At 37.7% G+C, this 17689-nt stretch overlaps 1 protein-coding gene across 8 annotated transcripts in view; it reads left to right on the forward strand.

The window, feature by feature from the left end:
* GOLIM4 (golgi integral membrane protein 4) overlaps window positions 1–17689 on the forward strand; it is an 80316-nt gene that overhangs the window by 13114 nt on the left and 49513 nt on the right. The gene's annotated exons all lie outside the window — the stretch shown is intronic.

Consider the following 17689-nt stretch of genomic DNA (forward strand, 5'->3'; position numbering starts at 1 on the left):
TCAGTGTGGTGAACTTGGCTTCACCGCCCTTTCCATCTCTCTCCGGCACATTGTCCTTGATCCAAAATTAGGGGCTTGGGCTGTCCCTAACCTTCAGATGATTCTTTCTCAGACGCCTCCGCAACCTGGGGTGTAGACATGGCACGGGCCCACACCGGCATCCTGCTAACTTTCACCACAGGCTCTGTAGCTTCACCTTGACTTCACAGGGGGGCTTTGAAGCTCACCACTCAACTGATTCTCCAGCTGTGTTTTTTAGTTTCCAGATGTAGAAGCCAAATCACTCCTAAATAAATCACAGAGTGGAAAAACAGGAAAGAAGCTTTGTAGAACCCAGGTTGCAAAGAGCAGCATATGGATATGTTTTGGTTTGGCCCACACAGTGCTCGGAAAAATTTCACGGTAGTTGTCTACATGGAAAAAGAAAGATATTTTATGTGAGCATCCGGATTTCCAACTTTGTCTGAAAAGTCATAGGATCCCTCGGCACTGCGCTGCATTCCTGCGTGGCTTGTGTTTTGAGTGGGGCATGTGGGCTTCCGTTGGCAGACACTTCCGCTGGGAATTCTTCCTCTTGAATACCTCCTTTAGTTTATCAATGAAGAAAGCGAACCTCAGAGAGATCGAATGACTTGACAACTGTGCTGTCCAGTGTGGTAGCCACTGGTCCTGTGTGGCAGAAGCACTTAAAGTGCAGTTAGTGTGTGACTGAGGAATGGAATTTCATTTTTTTTTTTTTTTGCGGTATGCAGGCCTCTCACTGTTGTGGCCTCTCTCGTTGCGGAGCACAGGCTCCGGACGCACAGGCTCAGCGGCCATGGCTCACGGGCCCAGCCGCTCCGCGGCATGTGGGATCCTCCCGACCGGGGCACGAACCCGCGTCCCCTGCATCGGCAGGCGGACTCTCAACCACTGTGCCACCAGGGAAGCCCTGGAATTTCATATTTTAACTAATTTAAACTTAAAATTTTTAGCCAAAGCATTGTGAAATATTTTTCTGTTAAACACAGCTTTATTGCCTTGGTGGCTCTACATTTCGATGAAGTCTTGGGTTGCATTAGATCTTATTGGTGTATTGCAGTGCACATATACTTCCTACCTTTTAAAATGTGGCTGCTAGAAATCTAACAATTACAAGCGTGGTTCACGGTGTATTTCTGTTGGACAGTGTTGACCTGACAGAGCTCACACAGCTTGTTGGTGGAAAGTCTGGAATTTGTCAGCAGATATCCACGGTTCTAACCATTCTTTTTCTCTATTACTACACTCTTGCCCAACTTTCCTTCTAATTCTCAAAACCTTTTCATTATACCAGACAATCTCATAAACCCCTGTAGGAGTTTATTTTGCCTCATTTTTGCATGATACAGAAATGATTTTATGTAAATGACAATTTAGCTTTGTGTATTATCAATGATCATATAATAAAGGTAATTTTAAAGATAATATAATTAATATTCATGATATATAAAGACTAAAATTATTTTTCTTATTTTAAGTGACACTGACCATTTAGTTGTCTCTGAATTATTTGTCTAAGAAAACAATTTTCAACACATTCAAAATAACATTGTATTTGATTTTCGACACAGATGTATATTAAAATGTAGTCTAAAATTAGTTACATACTGTAACTCTAAAACTAGACAAATTACTTTTAGACTTAATATATTGCATTCCTATACTTGACATGAGAAGAAAGAAATCAAACACTTCACAAATAAAACAATGGGCATGTGAATAGCCCAATCAAGTCTAACGTTTACTTTCTTTTTTTACATTTTAGTTATTGTGAATTGTGACATACATAAAAGTGTACAAATTGTAAGCAAGGCAGTTTGATGAATTTTCACAAACACCTTTGTATAATCAGCAACCTGATCAAAACACATAACAATACCAGCACTCCGGAAGTTTCCTTGAGCCCCTTTCAGTCACTAACTGTCCCCCACCCCCTAAGGATAATTGCTGTGAATTGATTTTGCCTGTTTTTTTACTTTACATAAATGAAATCAAACAATATATAATCTTGTTTCTGACTTCTTTTTCTTTTTTTTTTAATATTTATTTATTTTATTTATTTATTTGGTTGTGCCGGGTCTTAGTTGTGGCAGGCGGGCTCCTTAGTTGTGGCTCACGGGCTCCTTAGTTGCAGCATGTGGGCTCCTTAGTTGTGGCATGCAAACTCTTAGTTGTGGCATGCATGTGGGATCTAGTTCCCTGACCAGGGATCGAACCTGGGCCCCCTGCATTGGGAGTGTGCAGTCTTAACCACTGCACCACTAGGGAGGTCACCTGACTTCTTTTTCTTAACGTTGTTTGTGAGATTCATCCAAGCTATTACATGTAGTTATAGATGGTTCACTTCTTTTAGTGTGTCATCTTATATGTCTATCACAATTTATCCATTCTACTATTGATAAGCATTTGAGTAATAGATCTGCTGCTATGAATGCTCTAGTTCCTTTTGACTTCTTTTTTTTTTAAGGGCTAGCGACTTCTTGATGTGCTTGATGACTATTTTGAGTAAGATAATGCAACTTAAGGACTATTTTGAGTGCATTTGCAAAATTGTTATTTTATTATTTCCCTTCTACTAGTGAGTGCTAATTTAATATCCTTATGCATCCTGTCTGTATGCACTGGACTATTATCAGTGCAAATGTAAAAATACGAGCAAAAATAAAAACAACTAAAACCTAACATTCAAAATGCAAATATTGGTGTCATTCCTCCGCCAAGGATAAGGATAAGCTGCCCAAGGGTCCATCCAGATGTGAGCTGACTTGTCTGTTCTCTATTCACCATCATTCGTGCTCTTTTGATACATTCTTTTCCCATTTGTGTTGTGTAAAAGGGTCATTTTTAAAGTAATTATTTTATTTAAAAAGTGGAAATTACAATAGGCCTGATTACCGCCTTTTGCTAACTTACTGAAACAGGTTCACAATCCCCCTGATTTGGGAACACTGCCTCTCACTGGAAGGGTCCAGAGGATAACTGAGCATCTGGGAGCAATGTTACAGAGTTAACTCAAGTATCTGGTGGGTGGTTGAACTAGCCTTAAGAATCTTGTTTTTATATTCTGTGATGCTAGCTTTAGTGCACAATAATGAAAATAAGAATTATTTGTAGTGACTCATGCTCAGCAAATTATTAATATACAGTTTTCACACTGTATATTAGTTTTGCCTTATTATATATAAATGGCTAAAAAGGCAATGACGTTCTTGGAAGTGATTCATGAAAATCTCATTGCTTTTATAACTTAATTGAATCGTGTTAGGCTACAGTTTGTCTTCATACAAATTATGACAGAAAAAAATTAATAAAATATTTGTGTAAACAAAAATCTACCCTACTTTTTAAAAGAATAGATTTCTAAATCACTTAGCATAAAAAGGAAAAACATCCTCCTAGCCACAGAATTAACAGATGATTCCTATCTTGTGATTCAGGCAGACCCTAAAAGTATTAGTATTCAAAATTAATAAAACTGTACTTACTAAACTCTTCTTTAATTGAAGATTTTACTAATTTATACTGGTTCCTCCTCCTAACACTACTTAGTTCACACCTGTGAGGTTTAGAAGGGAAACTATTCAGGAACTGCTCAAAAAACCAGATGAGCGGTTCTGGAGTATTTCAGATAGTTAGGGAGATGGGTTACTTTCATTTCACTTAGAGAACTGCTTGGTAAATTGTAGACACATCTGAGGTTACAAAATTATAACTTGAGTTTGTTAAAATATAGTTTATTTGGTATATCGTAGTTTATTTCTGAAAATTAAACTTCATAGAATGTCTTTCCATGACAACTTTTTCTTTAAAAATTCCTTTATTAAAAAGATTTCTGATTCTGTTTTCTGGAATAGAAGATAGTCAAAGAAAATTACTATTATTAGGATAGGTAATCCAAGGAGGTGTGGTTTGATGCAACTAATGTTACATGAGTAGCCATATAAAGATACTGAGCATTGATATATTTTTGTTTTGTAACAATTTCAAAATCTCAGTTCCTTAAAAGAACAAGCATATTCATGGTCACAGGTCTGTAGTTTGTTTGTGATTTGACCATTGTGGACTGGGCTTGCCTGGGAGTGATTTGTCTGGATCTAGGCGTAGACAAGCTTGGAACTGGCTCACTGTCATTTCTATTATCCCATTGACCAGATAAGACACGTGGTCAATGCCAACATTGATGGATTGGGGCGTGGAAGAACACTCTGCGCACAGCCAGGCACTACTGCCTATGTGGCAGGGTGTGAGTATATAATTACAGTAGTGAGGGGTGAAAAATTAGGAGTGATGACCCTATGTACCATAGTCAATTTTAAAATTGGTACAGTGTGAGATAAAAGAAGAAAGCTTCCTTCATTTGAAGAATTATTTTACAGTGATTTGACGTAGACTTTTAAAAAGGTTAACATAATTTTAGTCATATTTGAATTTTCTTGGCAAAAGGAATGAGTTCATGATGAAAAGGCATGTAGCCTAAGTTATAAACAAAAGGCAACGAATATATATTTTCTTTAATCAACAAACTTTTTCTGAAGCACCTGCTGTCCACAGGCTTTCTTGGGGGATATAATAATTTTACAGGGGCTGCCATTAAGAGATAGAATGTAATTGAAGTATCCTTTAAAGCTGAAGGCTTTTCTGTCGGATTTTTATGACTGCTCTTTCAGTGACATAGAATAAGTAGAACTTCTCCACTGAAGTATTTCAACATTTAATATGCTGATTTTAGCAGCAAAAGAAGATGTGATCAAATACAGGATTTAATTTAATACATTGATTTATGTGGGTTAAGAAAAAACTAGAACAATATAGAACATGGACCCATGGATAGGCTTGGACATTTAAATTTTTTTGTAGACTTCTCATGAATATGCAAGTAATGCTTGGTTTTTAAAAAATATCCATTATATATTCACTGGGATTCTTTTCTTTAAAAAAATTAAATGAAAAAATTATTCCAGGGCTTCCCTGGTGGCACAGTGGTTAAGAATCCACCTGCCAGTGCAGGGGACACAGGTTCGAGCCCTGGTCCAGGAAGATCCCACATGCCGTGGAGCAACTAAGCCCATGTGCCACAACTGCTGAGCCTGCACTCTAGAGCCCGCGAGCCACAAATGCTGAGCCCACGCACTGCAACTACTGAAGCCCGTGTGCCCAGAGCCCGGGCTCCGCAACAAGAGAAGCCAGCGCAATGAAGAGTAACCCCCTGCTCGCCACAACTAGAGAAAGCCCGCGTGCAGCAACAAAGACCCAAGGCACCAAAAATAAATAAACTTAAAAAATTATGCCATTAGTATTTACTTGAAGGTTCTAGTGCCTACTACAGCAGCTATATATTTTTATACCCAAGGTCTTGGGGAAAAAATATGGAAAATTTAGAGAGATGGGTGCCCTGTCTTTTTGTCAGTATTTCTGTCTTTTTAAAGATTTATCTAATTTTAAGCATTTCTTTAAAACACCCTTATTTTTCAAGTTGCATATTTATTAATTCCTCCATTTAATGTGAGATGTATATATATGTAGTATGTATGTGTGTGTATGACTAGTAAGTTAAGAATTGGTCTTCTGTAGTAAGATAATCCTAATAATAATTTGTTTATATTTTTACTTTTTAAAGCTTGATTCTTCATGTCTCGGCTTGAGAATATCAGAACTTTTTTTTTTTACCGAAAAAGGGAAGCCGAAGGCTGGTCCCCAGGTACAAAAATACGGCCTTGATTTGGAAATAAATATTTCCTGTGAGTCGTCCTGACATGCTTTTTGTGCATACAATGGAAGCAGCAGTAAGAAAGGCATGTTTTTTCGACAAATTACTTCTGTACTTTTTGTGAACAGTGCCTGCTCAGAAAATTTTCAGAGTAGGAACGTGTAGATTCTTGTTAAGCCCCAGTAAGTAAAACTCTAATACTCTATGAAACCAGTGAATAATTGGCCAGTTACCATGTATTTGTTCTTTAACTTAAAGAAATACTTCCTGTCTTTAACTTTGTCCCTTTGGAAATATGTTGATGTGGAAAGAAAATCTGACTTTATTTTTGGTTTTCCTCATCTCTGTTTTATTACTTAATTTTTTTTAAACTCTGCTAGTTGATTGCTTAAATACTTTTTTTTTAAACACTCTGGTTGGCACCAGTTGGACCAGATGCCAAAGAGAACATTTCTACTGACTGCTTAATTATTTTGTAAAGGGAAGAGTCTTACCAGGCCCCCACAGCATTTTAACTGCACGAAATTACGATTTTTAACCATCACACCAAGAATTATGTCTTGAATTTTGAGTTGTGTCTCATTCAATCATATCTAATTTCCCCTCTTTCTAGGTCTGTTCTGGTGTTATCCAGGTGACTCAAAAACCTATTGGCATGGTGTAGACTACGTGGATGCTTTTTATATAGTTGTGTTGACTCCACTTTGAAAATACATTTCCTGAATCTTACCAATCTGTGATATTTCTATTTCTAACATCCTAGTCTGATTACCTGTCATCTCTTGACTGGGCTAGTTGCAGTAAGCTCCTGCTTGGTTTTCTTGCTTCCACCCTTACCTCCCACATAGTAGCTCAGTAGTCTATAAAGATTATTCATTGTAAAACATAGGGTAGGTAATGTTATTTCCTATCTCTCTTTAAGGAAAATTTCACTTTTCTCTTACCACTTGGTTGTGCTTCACCAACAAGTTTCCAACCACATGGGCCTTTTAGCTGTTGCAGTGACACCCCAAGCTCACAGCCTTCTCAGAGTCTTTAAACCTGCTATTCTCTCTACCTGGAATCTTCTTCCCTAAGATCTCTTCATCATGGACTGACTCCCTTTTATTCAGGCCTCAGCTCAGGTGCCAACTCCTACAAAGGCAGCAGTGTTAGCTGTCTATTGCTGCGTAACAAATTACCCCCGAACTTAGCACTTTCAAGTAACAAACATATGTAACCATTAACTGTTTCACATAGTTTCCTGAGGGTCATGAATCTAGGAGCAGCTTGGCTGGACAGTTCTGGCTCAGGGTCTCTCATGAGGCTGTACTCAAGCTGTTGGCTGGGCTACAGTCGACTCAGGATGGGCTGGGGGAGGATCCACTTCCAAACTCGTTCACATGGTTGCTGGCAGGCTTCAGTTTCTCACTGTTGGTCAGATACCTCTGTTTCACTACAGAACGCCCCTCCATAGATTGCCTGAGTGTCCTCATGATGTGGCATCCCCCACAGAGTAAGGGATCTAACAGAGGAAGAGCCCAACACAGAAGCCAGGCTTTTATAATTGAATCCACTTGCACTGGATGCTGTCAATCACGAGACCGACCCTGGTACAGTGTAGGAGGGGAGTGCACAAGAGTATGAGTACCAGGTGGTATGGGGATCATAGGGAACCATCTGGAAGGCTGGCTACTACAGCAGCCCATGGGAATTTCACTGGTTACTTTTGAGAAGCCCGCATCTTTCATATTTTTTACCTCTGAACAATCTTTAGAAGTCATAGCTGCGTATCTTCCTTGATATAAGGGAATAAGCTGAAAAATGATGATAGTTCATTCACCTAAGTACTCTATCCCATTATCCTACATTATTATCTTATTTGCACCAATGACTATCTGAAATCCCATATTGTATCTCCTTGTTAATTGTATCTTGTTTGTCTGTCTTCTCTATGAGAGTATGAGACCTTGAATTCAGAAAATGGGTATTTCATGTCCACTATTTTAATCCTTGGGCTTAGAACAATGCCTGAAATGTAGTAGATCATTTTGTGATAAATGAACACATAGGTTACCTTTTCAACCATTTCGTATGGAAGTTGTTTCTACAGGCATCCCTGTATTCTAAAACTGAGTGTACTGAACATAAATTTCATTAGTTTAAGTAATATTTGCTGAGTTTACCTTATGTAGAAGGCACTGTGCTAGATACTCTGCAGTTACAAATGAAATAATCTTACCCGCAAATGGTCTTTACCTCCAAGGAGTCCTTTAAGTAAGGAAGGGTATGTGCCATATGAGAACAAGTGAAATAACAAAGTAAAGAATGAGTAAAATAAAGAAGAGGGAAAAAATTGCAGTGCGAGAGGCAGGGTGAGAATTGGAGGAGGCTTCACGATAGAAGGCCCTCTTGATGTCTTAAGGTCAGTATGTTATTTTGTCCTGTAATATTGTGTTTCTTTTAGCATTCTCAGAATGTAAGAAGGAAAGAAACCATATTTCCTGAACAACTAAAAAGTCAGGAAGCCTGGTCTACAAGAGTATTATAGATATGGTAAATTGTTTAGTTATGTATTTTTAAAGATCACCTTGCTGAAATGACTAAAAATAAAGGAAATCATGTTTCATAATGTGTGGTTGTCATCATATATAGAGCAGTTGCCCATACTTTAAATAGCCTTCAATCAGTGTATCTTTGCAATTAGTTCTCCAAGTAACAATTGTATTCTTGTATTGTATAGTATTCTTCACTGTTACCAGCTTCTTATGGTAGTCATTCTGTCTCCCTCGTCTTAAAGGTTGCTTCATCTAGGGCTTCCCTGGTGGCGCGGTGGTTGAGAGTCCGCCTGCCGATGCAGGGGACACGGGTTCGTGCCCCGGTCTGGGAAGATCCCACATGCTGCGGAGCAGCTGGGCCCGTGAGCCATGGCCGCTGAGCCTGCGCGTCCGGAGCCTGTGCTCCGCAACGGGAGAGGCCACAACAGTGAGAGGCCCGCGTACCGCAAAAAAAAAAAAAAAAAAAAGTTGCTTCATCTAATTTTGCTGTGGACTTGAAAGCCCAGTAACCACGCTTGATAGAATTATGTATAATAAGAATAAACGAGACTATGAAAGAGTTTTCAAGTAATTAAGTTTTAAGGGAGGTTTTCTTTTTAGTTTAGCTCTTTGTGGCTCATTTTTTCATCTTTCTGGTACTCATCTGTGTTTTAACAACTTCTCTTAATAGACAAGATGCTATTTTACTTACGTTTGCTGTTGAACTTTTTGTCTCTGTTCAATATATCACAGTTGGCTTTGAAGTCAGACTGACTCATAAGTCTGCCAAATTTTAGTTTTACGTCCTTAAATTGTTGTATATTTCTGAGTCTGATTTTTAAAAAGTTGTATCTTACAGTGTCGATGTAAAGAGTAAATATGTTAAAGGCCTAGAACGTTACTGGCATGGATTTTCTTCCGTCCTCTCTTCCTTCCCCAGTCATCCCCACCAGGTTGAATGGGCTTCACACTCTACCACCTGGTGCCTGGCAACAAATGCCTTGGTAAGCAGCATCTATATGCATGCCACTTTGACAAGGGTGTCCTAGCTTATACCCAGTGGTGTAGAGCTAGACTCGGAGGACCAGTCCTGCAGACAGCTTTCTTTCCTAAGATTGTCAGCACAACTTGGGGAGCAATCCAAGATTGAGTTTCATGGCAGACTGGTACCAGTACCTTGGCCCTATGGAAAATTCACAGTCCAAGATTGACTGTAAAATTAAACTGACTCTCTAAGTATCCTTTAGAGATTTGATACCCTGAAGCAGGTATTAGCTGCTACATGGTATTTCACTCCCTGCCTGGGGTTTACAGCAGTGGAATTCAGAGGCAGCTCAGCCCTTGAGAAGTATAAGGCCGTGGGGCTTTCATGGGGGGATGTATCAGTCCCTGTACATACTCAGAGTTAACAAAACAGTCAGAGCAAGGAATTTTTTAATTAAGTTCTACGACATCCATGTAATTACTTACATTTTTCCACTCCCTCACATATTTTCTCAGTTTATCCACCCTTGTGACTCATTCAGTAGCAAAAGCAGTGAAATCAGCATTCTCTTCTAGTCATCAAGCAAAATGGGTCATCTCCCTGGCCTGCTGGATTGTCTGGTGTGCCCCAGAGAATCTCATTTCAGTTTAGGCCTCTTCCTGCTGCTCTATTTCCTTGTTTCCTCTTGGGTGGTTTCCACTGACCGTCAGGAGCTTCTCACCATGACCGGTTTCTTCACTCCAGGTTGCTCCCTTCTGAATGTTGCATTTCTTGCATTTATTCATCGTTCATGCCTTGAGAGTCCTGCCAAGATTCTGCCCTTTTCTTGCTTTAAATTCAACTGAAATTCACTGAGTACCTATTTTGTACCATACATAGAAACAGGCCCTAATATTTACATTATGGAATAGAAGAGTGAGGTTCAGAAAGGTTTTGTGTTCAGAATGACAAAGGTGGTATATGAGAGAAGGAATTTGAATGAAAATCTGCCCACTCTAAATTCAGTTTTCTTTCCAATTTAGCACAACTCCCATTTTCTCTAGGTGTGCCAGGGCACTGAGAAACTCTGATGATGTGAGCTGGAAGGCTTCATTAGGTCATGCTTAAGTCTGTGCCGCTGGCCATCATCCCTCTGCTGACGCAGGAGGCTGCTGTAAGCACATGTGGCAGATGTGCCCTGGGTACCATTATCTGGGTCCACCTTGAGTCTGTACTGCCAGCTCCTGGCCTGTAGGATGAAGAGAAAGCTGCTGTTTTCAGTGTTGATTTTTTTTTTTTTTTTTTTAAGAACTGGTCTTAAAAGTAGATTTAACAATTTAGGGTAAAAAAACCTCCACTCACTAAGAGGAGCGAACTTATTAAATGTAAAGAAGTCGGGGAACTCCCTGACCTCAATTTTTTCAGAGTATGGTTTTAATCTTTAATCAGAAAGGTGTTATATTGAATAGATAAGCTTGCCCTTTCAGGTTATAAAGCCATGTGCCTCTGTCTAGGCAGGCCGCAGAAACTGTTTTCTTTTTTTAAATTACTTCTTTAATAACCCTAATGAAAATGAAGATTGTTTCCGTGAGTTGAAAATTAGGCCATTATTGATTAATTTTATCATTGGAAGAGAATATTAAAAATAATTCATTTTAGTTTTATAATGTGTTTTTAGAGGTCCTTTGAATCTGTATTTGATGAGGCAGACGATTACGTCAGAGACTTTAATGAAGCTACAGTGTGAACACCCAACTCAAGAAGATGAGGAAACTATGCACTTTCCCAAAATTTGGAATGAGTGTAGACCAGGGTTCAAATCTGGACTCCATAATTAAATACTTGGATGATCTTTGACAGGTTACCTAGCCACTCAGCCTGTTTCATTGCCTGTTTGAACAAAGATTATACTTGCTCTCTGAAGTTATGAGTCTAATGAAAACATCTATTCTGTGCCTGGTACGCAGTAGATGTTTTGAAAAAGGTAGTCAGCTCCACCCCACTTTAATTAGTTGATAAATTACGACTTCTAGAAAAACAAATTAAAATACTCGCCTTACTGGTGGTGAGTTAGTAACTTCATCTTTCTATACAAAGGCTTCATAGTTGAAAACTAGCTATATTACATCAAAGTTTTCATATAACACCAACTTAGAGCTTTATGTCCTATTTTTATTTTCTAATGACACCCTTTTAAGATCTCCATTAGGGAAAGTAAGTTTAGCATATTAAAAGACATGATGCTTTTAACAGGCATTCTTATTTCTCTCATGAAGCATATTTTGGAACGATCTTCGAAAGGCTGCTGCTTCAATCGTTAATTCATTTTACTCAGAGACTGTGAACATCAAAGCAATAAAATTCAGTTAAGTGGAAGAGTCAGGAAATAGAATATTCTGGTGAATTCAGTTGTCAGTGCTAAATAAAAAACATATTACCTTCTCCACCCATGTGTTTTCTGGTGTCTGTATTTAAATCATTCTATTGAATTTGAGGTTGTATTGAAAACTCTGTACCAAGTTATTTTTCTGGTGAAAGAGAAATCAATTAAAGAAAATATTTTTTTTTCATGTTATATTATTGAAAAGCATTTCAAACTGTATTAGTTGCTTTACTTCATTGTTAAGAATGGCCATCATTAAAAACAACAGTTCTCCTCTAGGGATGAAAATGTAGATCAGATATGAAGATTCAACTAGATGTATATTGTCCCTTGGCCATGGCAATGAATTTATCAATAGATTTTGATCTTTCCCTTTCTTTTAGAACATGAATACAATAAAAAATTCCACTTAAGTTATGGTAAAATGAGCATTAATATAATTAATTATTATGATATAAACTTAAGAGTAGTTTATGGTTGTGTAGAAATTTGAAAAGTGCAGAAAAAATTTTGAGACAAAGTCACTCATAATTCTTAACAACCAGCACAGTCTCTAAAGTTTTAGTGTTTAGTCTTTATTTATAGAATCAAAGACAAATGGATGTGCAGTTTTCTTTGACTAGTTTAAGCTTTTTAAAATCTGTTTAACTTGATGTTTTGCTTTATCTAGTCATATTTCCACTTTAAGTTTTAGAACAATTTACAAACGGATGAAAAGAACAGAAATGAAACTTCTCTTCGTGGCTTAAAAAATCTGTCCTTAATCAATATTGCATTGGGGAAACAGAAAAAAAAATAACAGATTATTTTTAAACGGTTTTTAGTCTGCAAGAAGTTGACATGTAAAATAGTAAATCAGGTACCTGCTTTCAGAATTCGGGAAAAAAGTTTCTCTGAAAAATAGAACCATTCAGAAGCCAAATTTTAAGAGGTTTTTTTCCACTTATTTTCTGACTTGGAGTATTGAAAGAAAAGTTTTAATCACAGTAATTTTTTGTTGGCTTGCTTTCAGGTCCTTCCATCACAATAAGGAATGTAAGCCTAACAGAAAAACGCAGCCATGAATTATCAATATTTTCTTTATCTTACATGGGGTAATTTCTGATAATTGACTTTGTAAGGAAAATCTTGTGAAAATTCTTTCAATTCTATAATACAGTATTATCAGATACATATTTTCATCAGATATATATCATACATAGTGATACTTTATAAACTCATTTAAATTCAGAGTGAGAAATTAAGCTCATAATAACATCTTTTATTTCTTAGTTATGAAGTTAAGGAATTAAAAAGTTATTTTTGTATATTCCTAGTGAAACACCAGGCCAGAAAATATTAATGTGCTCTTGTTAGATTATCTATGTTCTTTTCAAATTCATGAACTCTGAAAGACAAAATGATGGAAATACTCCCTTTTTGCACCTCAGATAAATATCATGTATATTTGGCATGTTGATAATGTAGAATTGTCCTTTCTGCCTTACAGGAATCGGTAAGGGCCTAATTTTCCCCCTCAAATGCCTGTGTTGTTTTCTCTCATGCTTTTAGTATGGGGATGATTTACTGAGTTCTGACAGTACATTGGCAACAATGTTTAGATCAGAGGGTTTTTTTGTTTTCGGGATTTTTTTTTGGTTTTTTATATCGTGTGCTTGTGTGTGTGTGTGTGTGTGTGTGTGTGTGTGTGTGTTTGATAGCCTCAGAAGAAAAACTTTAATAACTGTTTAGTGCTATTTTTTTGTTTGCCTACATATACTGCTAAATGTATTTATGCTTAATGTGTATTTCTAGGTTTATTGTTTTGGATCAAGAGCTACAATTCCTAATTGATAAATTTGTGGTGTTGAAGGGATAGACTACTTGGGTACTGTAGTTTTTATTTCGGCATTGAGTAAGTAACAAAATAGCACAAAATTATCTTCATTAAAAGTAGAACTCAAAAAGTGGGTCCTTTAAAATGTTAAAAAATTTACCTAGTGAGTCCCCAAGATGCTAAAGCAAAGATGAAAGAACCAAGCATGAATATTAACTAAAAATTGTCCCAATTCTCCTATGATAATTCATATTCAGCAGTAATTACAAAAAAACCCACAACATTTCTTTTATCTATATACTTAAATTCATACAGCTTTATGGTGGGGTGATGGGCATGTTGTATCAATGATTTAAAGGTGAATTTACAGATAATAATTTCTTTCTCACAATCTCTTGAATGGCAATCAAAAAATTACCGTAATAAATGGATTCCTTTTCTTATGAAGTATCTCCCCAGAAATTCAGAATAATGGAACAAGAGTACACTAAATCACTAAAAAGTTTAATGCTTCTTAAGTAAATGTCTTTTCAGTACTGAGCTAATGGCTAAAGAAAGGTCACTGGATCGTCTAATGAATAGATAGGAGTAATTTCTAATTAGCACCTGTTCCACCACAAATTACATGTGAATTGGGTGTAAAAAAGCTCTTTGTATATAAATTGTAAAGGACTATAAAAGCATAGTTTTGCTACCAAAAGTGGGTTTTTTTAAAGGACACTGTTTTCCCCTGAATATATTCACACTCATCTGCAAATGTATTTAACCTCTTAGTGACAGGTTTATCTACAAGGTGATAAAGAATAGAACCGAGATCTTTAGTGGAATAACTGTTTGCTCTTCCAGAGAAATTCTGATTTACACTTTGTCAATGGGGAAATAGCATAGCATCAGAGGTGAAGTGTTTATTATGTTAATGAATCTTGTTTTAAGTTATGGTTATAATTAGTTTTATTCTATATTGCTTGAAAATCAAAATGTAGTGTAATAATAAATGTCAGCTACCCTTGTCCAAATTACTATAAATATCGAATTGTTGGAATCTGGAACCAGTGAGGTTATTCTGTGCCTGCACTTCCTGTTTTCACCCACCTCCCAATTACTTGCAGCTGTCAAAATAATTTTAATCATTTTCAGATACTTTGCAGAAGAAAAGGGACTTAAGCCCTTCAGCCAAAAAAGATGTTGCCCCTCCTCTTGTGGTCTTCTTTTATAACCCCGCTGGGTCCCCCTAGTCTAGTCAGGCCAGCATTCTTTCTGAGCATCACTATTACGCTGTAAGATCTTAAACATTTATCCAGGTCATTCCACAGTTCTGATTCTGTGTCCTTGCTTGTTAAACCACATCAGAGAATCAGAGAATCTTAGAGCTGGAGGAAGCCTCAGAAATCAGTTGCTAAGCCCCTTTATTTTACCAGTGATGAAATGAATGACATTAAATAAATACCTTTCAGATTAAAAATTAAACCCAAATCTCTGGACTTCTAGCCTTTGGCCTGTTCCACCAGGAAATGTTGCCTGCAGATATGTGCAAGTAGACACATGCAAAAATCTGCCTATTCCAAAGAATACCTGATATTTGCATTCTCCCACCTCTGTGTCCAGGCTGTTCACCACATATGCTTGGTTATGCCCTAGTATGGGAAAGAGCAAATTGAAACATGAATCAGGCAGGGAAAAAAAGGAGCAAGCGTGCTCCTTAGACCTGTTTGCAATGGGAGTAGCAATTGTAATTGTATGCACTTTACTGCTTTTATTAGTCATTCAGTATCAAAGTTCATTCAGTATCAAAGAAGGATAATGTGTCTGTATCTTTTAGAGTTGTACCTGTAGAAAAGGAGAGCCCTACCATAGAACACCTTAAGTATGACACAGGGTCTTAGTTTATATATAATGGTTTTCAACTTATTGAAAATCATAGGTGACAGATAAATCTGAAATAGTATTCTTTTGTCAAAAACTTTTTCCTAAAAAATCAGCCTTTCCCAGCATTCTGCTAAATTGAATCTTTCTTAATCAAATGTATTTATATTTTTTAAAGATTTTTTTTGATATGGACCATTTTTAAAGTCTTTATTGAATTTTGTTACAATATTGATTCTGTTTTATGTTTTGGTTTTTTGGCCATGAGACATGTGGGATCTTAGCTCCCCGACCAGGGATCAAACCCACGCCCCCTGCATTGGAAGGTGAAGTCATAATCACTGGATGGCCAGCGAAGTCCCTAAGTTTATTTTACTGAGAATATACAAATCCACTTTGAAATGATTAGTGTATCGCTGATGCCACCTACTCTTCTCCTTTGCTTTAAATATGCATATTTAGAATTTTAGCATTGGAAGGACCTTGATGACTCAGATGTCCAACTACCTCATTTTATTGCTGAGGAAACAGAATTTGAAAGGTGAAGTTTCTTAAATGTGAGCACAGAACTGGTTAGTGTCTGGTAGCATGGAGCTCAGGAATCTTGGCTCAGGCCACTGTTATTTCCCCTAAATTACTTGAAAAATTCTCATTAAATTGTCTCTTGGCTCCATCTGTTTCTGGCTGTTTCTCTATCAGTCTGTCTCTTTTTTCCTTCTCTCTCTTTTTTTCTTCTTCCAGGCTAATCCATCTCAGTTCTTCGTAAGTCATTTTCAGTGGATTTAATGTGAATACTAACTATGGAATGGGTTGAAAAGAAAAACTGGAAGTTTAACTCTAATTAGAATGCTGGTATCATCAAAGATTTTTTTCTTTCCTTTAGCATCCAGTTATATATGCACCTTTCTACAGATCTGGACTGTCTGTTGATTTGACTCTGCTTTCAAAGATCCCCATGTGCTTTGTCAATTTAAACAATATAGATATTAGATATATTGTCTCTACCTTTCATAGAAAACCTTTAGAGGTTGCCAATGAAGTCCTATGCTTATATTGGTATAAGTCAGCTGTATCACATTTAAAGTTTCTTAAAGCTGGACTCAGGAATCCATCTTGATATGTAACCAATTACAAGTGTTATATGTAAATTTTGTGAAATAATTGGTATGCAGAGTACACTGTTAACGTCACGTGCTGATTATCTTGGTTCAGTCATTTAATAAACCATCAGCAGAGGTATCCACTTTGTACCAGACCCAAGGCTAGGTGACCATCTGCACAGATTTGACTCTCTCATAAGTAATTCCACAAAGTCGTAGGAGTGACAAATCTGTATGTAAAGTATTATAATAAGACCACGGATAGGGATTTGCTTAGGCCCCCATGGAAGAATAGACGTGGGGCATCCATACTGCCTGGAGAAGCCTCTGGCGACCACAGTGAAGGTGGACGCTGATCTCACATGTCGGGTTTCGCATCGTGGATGACTGTGTTTACGTGATGGAGGCCGATACAATCGCAGTACCTCAAGGGCTACTCACCAGAATTTCACAAAACCCTCTGTGTCCTCCTCATGTCACATCATCATCAGAAGTCTCCTGCTGCCACCCTAAAATCCACACGTCCTAATACGTAATATACCCTTTCTTTTTTTTGTTTTTGTTTTTTTTTTTTGCGGTACGCGGGCCTCTCACTGTTGTGGCCTCTCCCGTTGCGGAGCACAGGCTCCAGACGCGCAGGCTCAGCGGCCATGGCTCACGGGCCCAGCCGCCCCGCAGCATGTGGGATCCTCCCGGACCGGGGCACGAACCCGTGTCCCCTGCATTGGCAGGCGGACTCACAACCACTGCGCCACCAGGGAAGTCCTACCCTTTCTTAAAGGATGAAGAAAAGATAATATTTTTATTTGACCTTGGAGGGTCTCAATCAGTGAGCTCAGCCTTTTACTCTTAAGGTCTTTGACGGGCCGTGCAGTGAGTGGAGATTAAAATATGACTGTTGCCCCGAATCAGGCAGTGCCCGGGATTTCAATGCAGGAGACATTCTTATTTAGAGTCACATATGATCTTAGCAAACTGAAAATATTCATTGTTCTGTAGCAAATATAAGGAAAGAAAAGAAATCATACCTAATTATACTCCTCTCTCAAAAGAGAGCTTAAAATGTCCAAAAATGGAAAGAGAATGCAGAATATCACTAAGAATTTTAATCAAACTGGTGAAGCAGGTTTTAGACATCTGGTGTTGACTTTGTCCCCACAGTATCTTACCTTCTTAAGTTCCCTCAGTGGTAACTGGTATAGATAGTTAAGCAGTTTAGTTGTGGGACAAAAAAAATATGTCAGGAAGCGTACGACGTGGCTGTGGAGGGTAGGCTGGCGTTTACCTCAAAGGGGTCCTTGTGTTGGGTCTTCTTAGAC

This window comes from Aethalodelphis obliquidens, unplaced genomic scaffold, assembly GCF_003676395.1.
Source record: "Aethalodelphis obliquidens isolate GAN/ISIS:26980383/991018 unplaced genomic scaffold, ASM367639v1 scaffold1, whole genome shotgun sequence".
Lineage (NCBI taxonomy): Eukaryota > Metazoa > Chordata > Mammalia > Artiodactyla > Delphinidae > Aethalodelphis > Aethalodelphis obliquidens.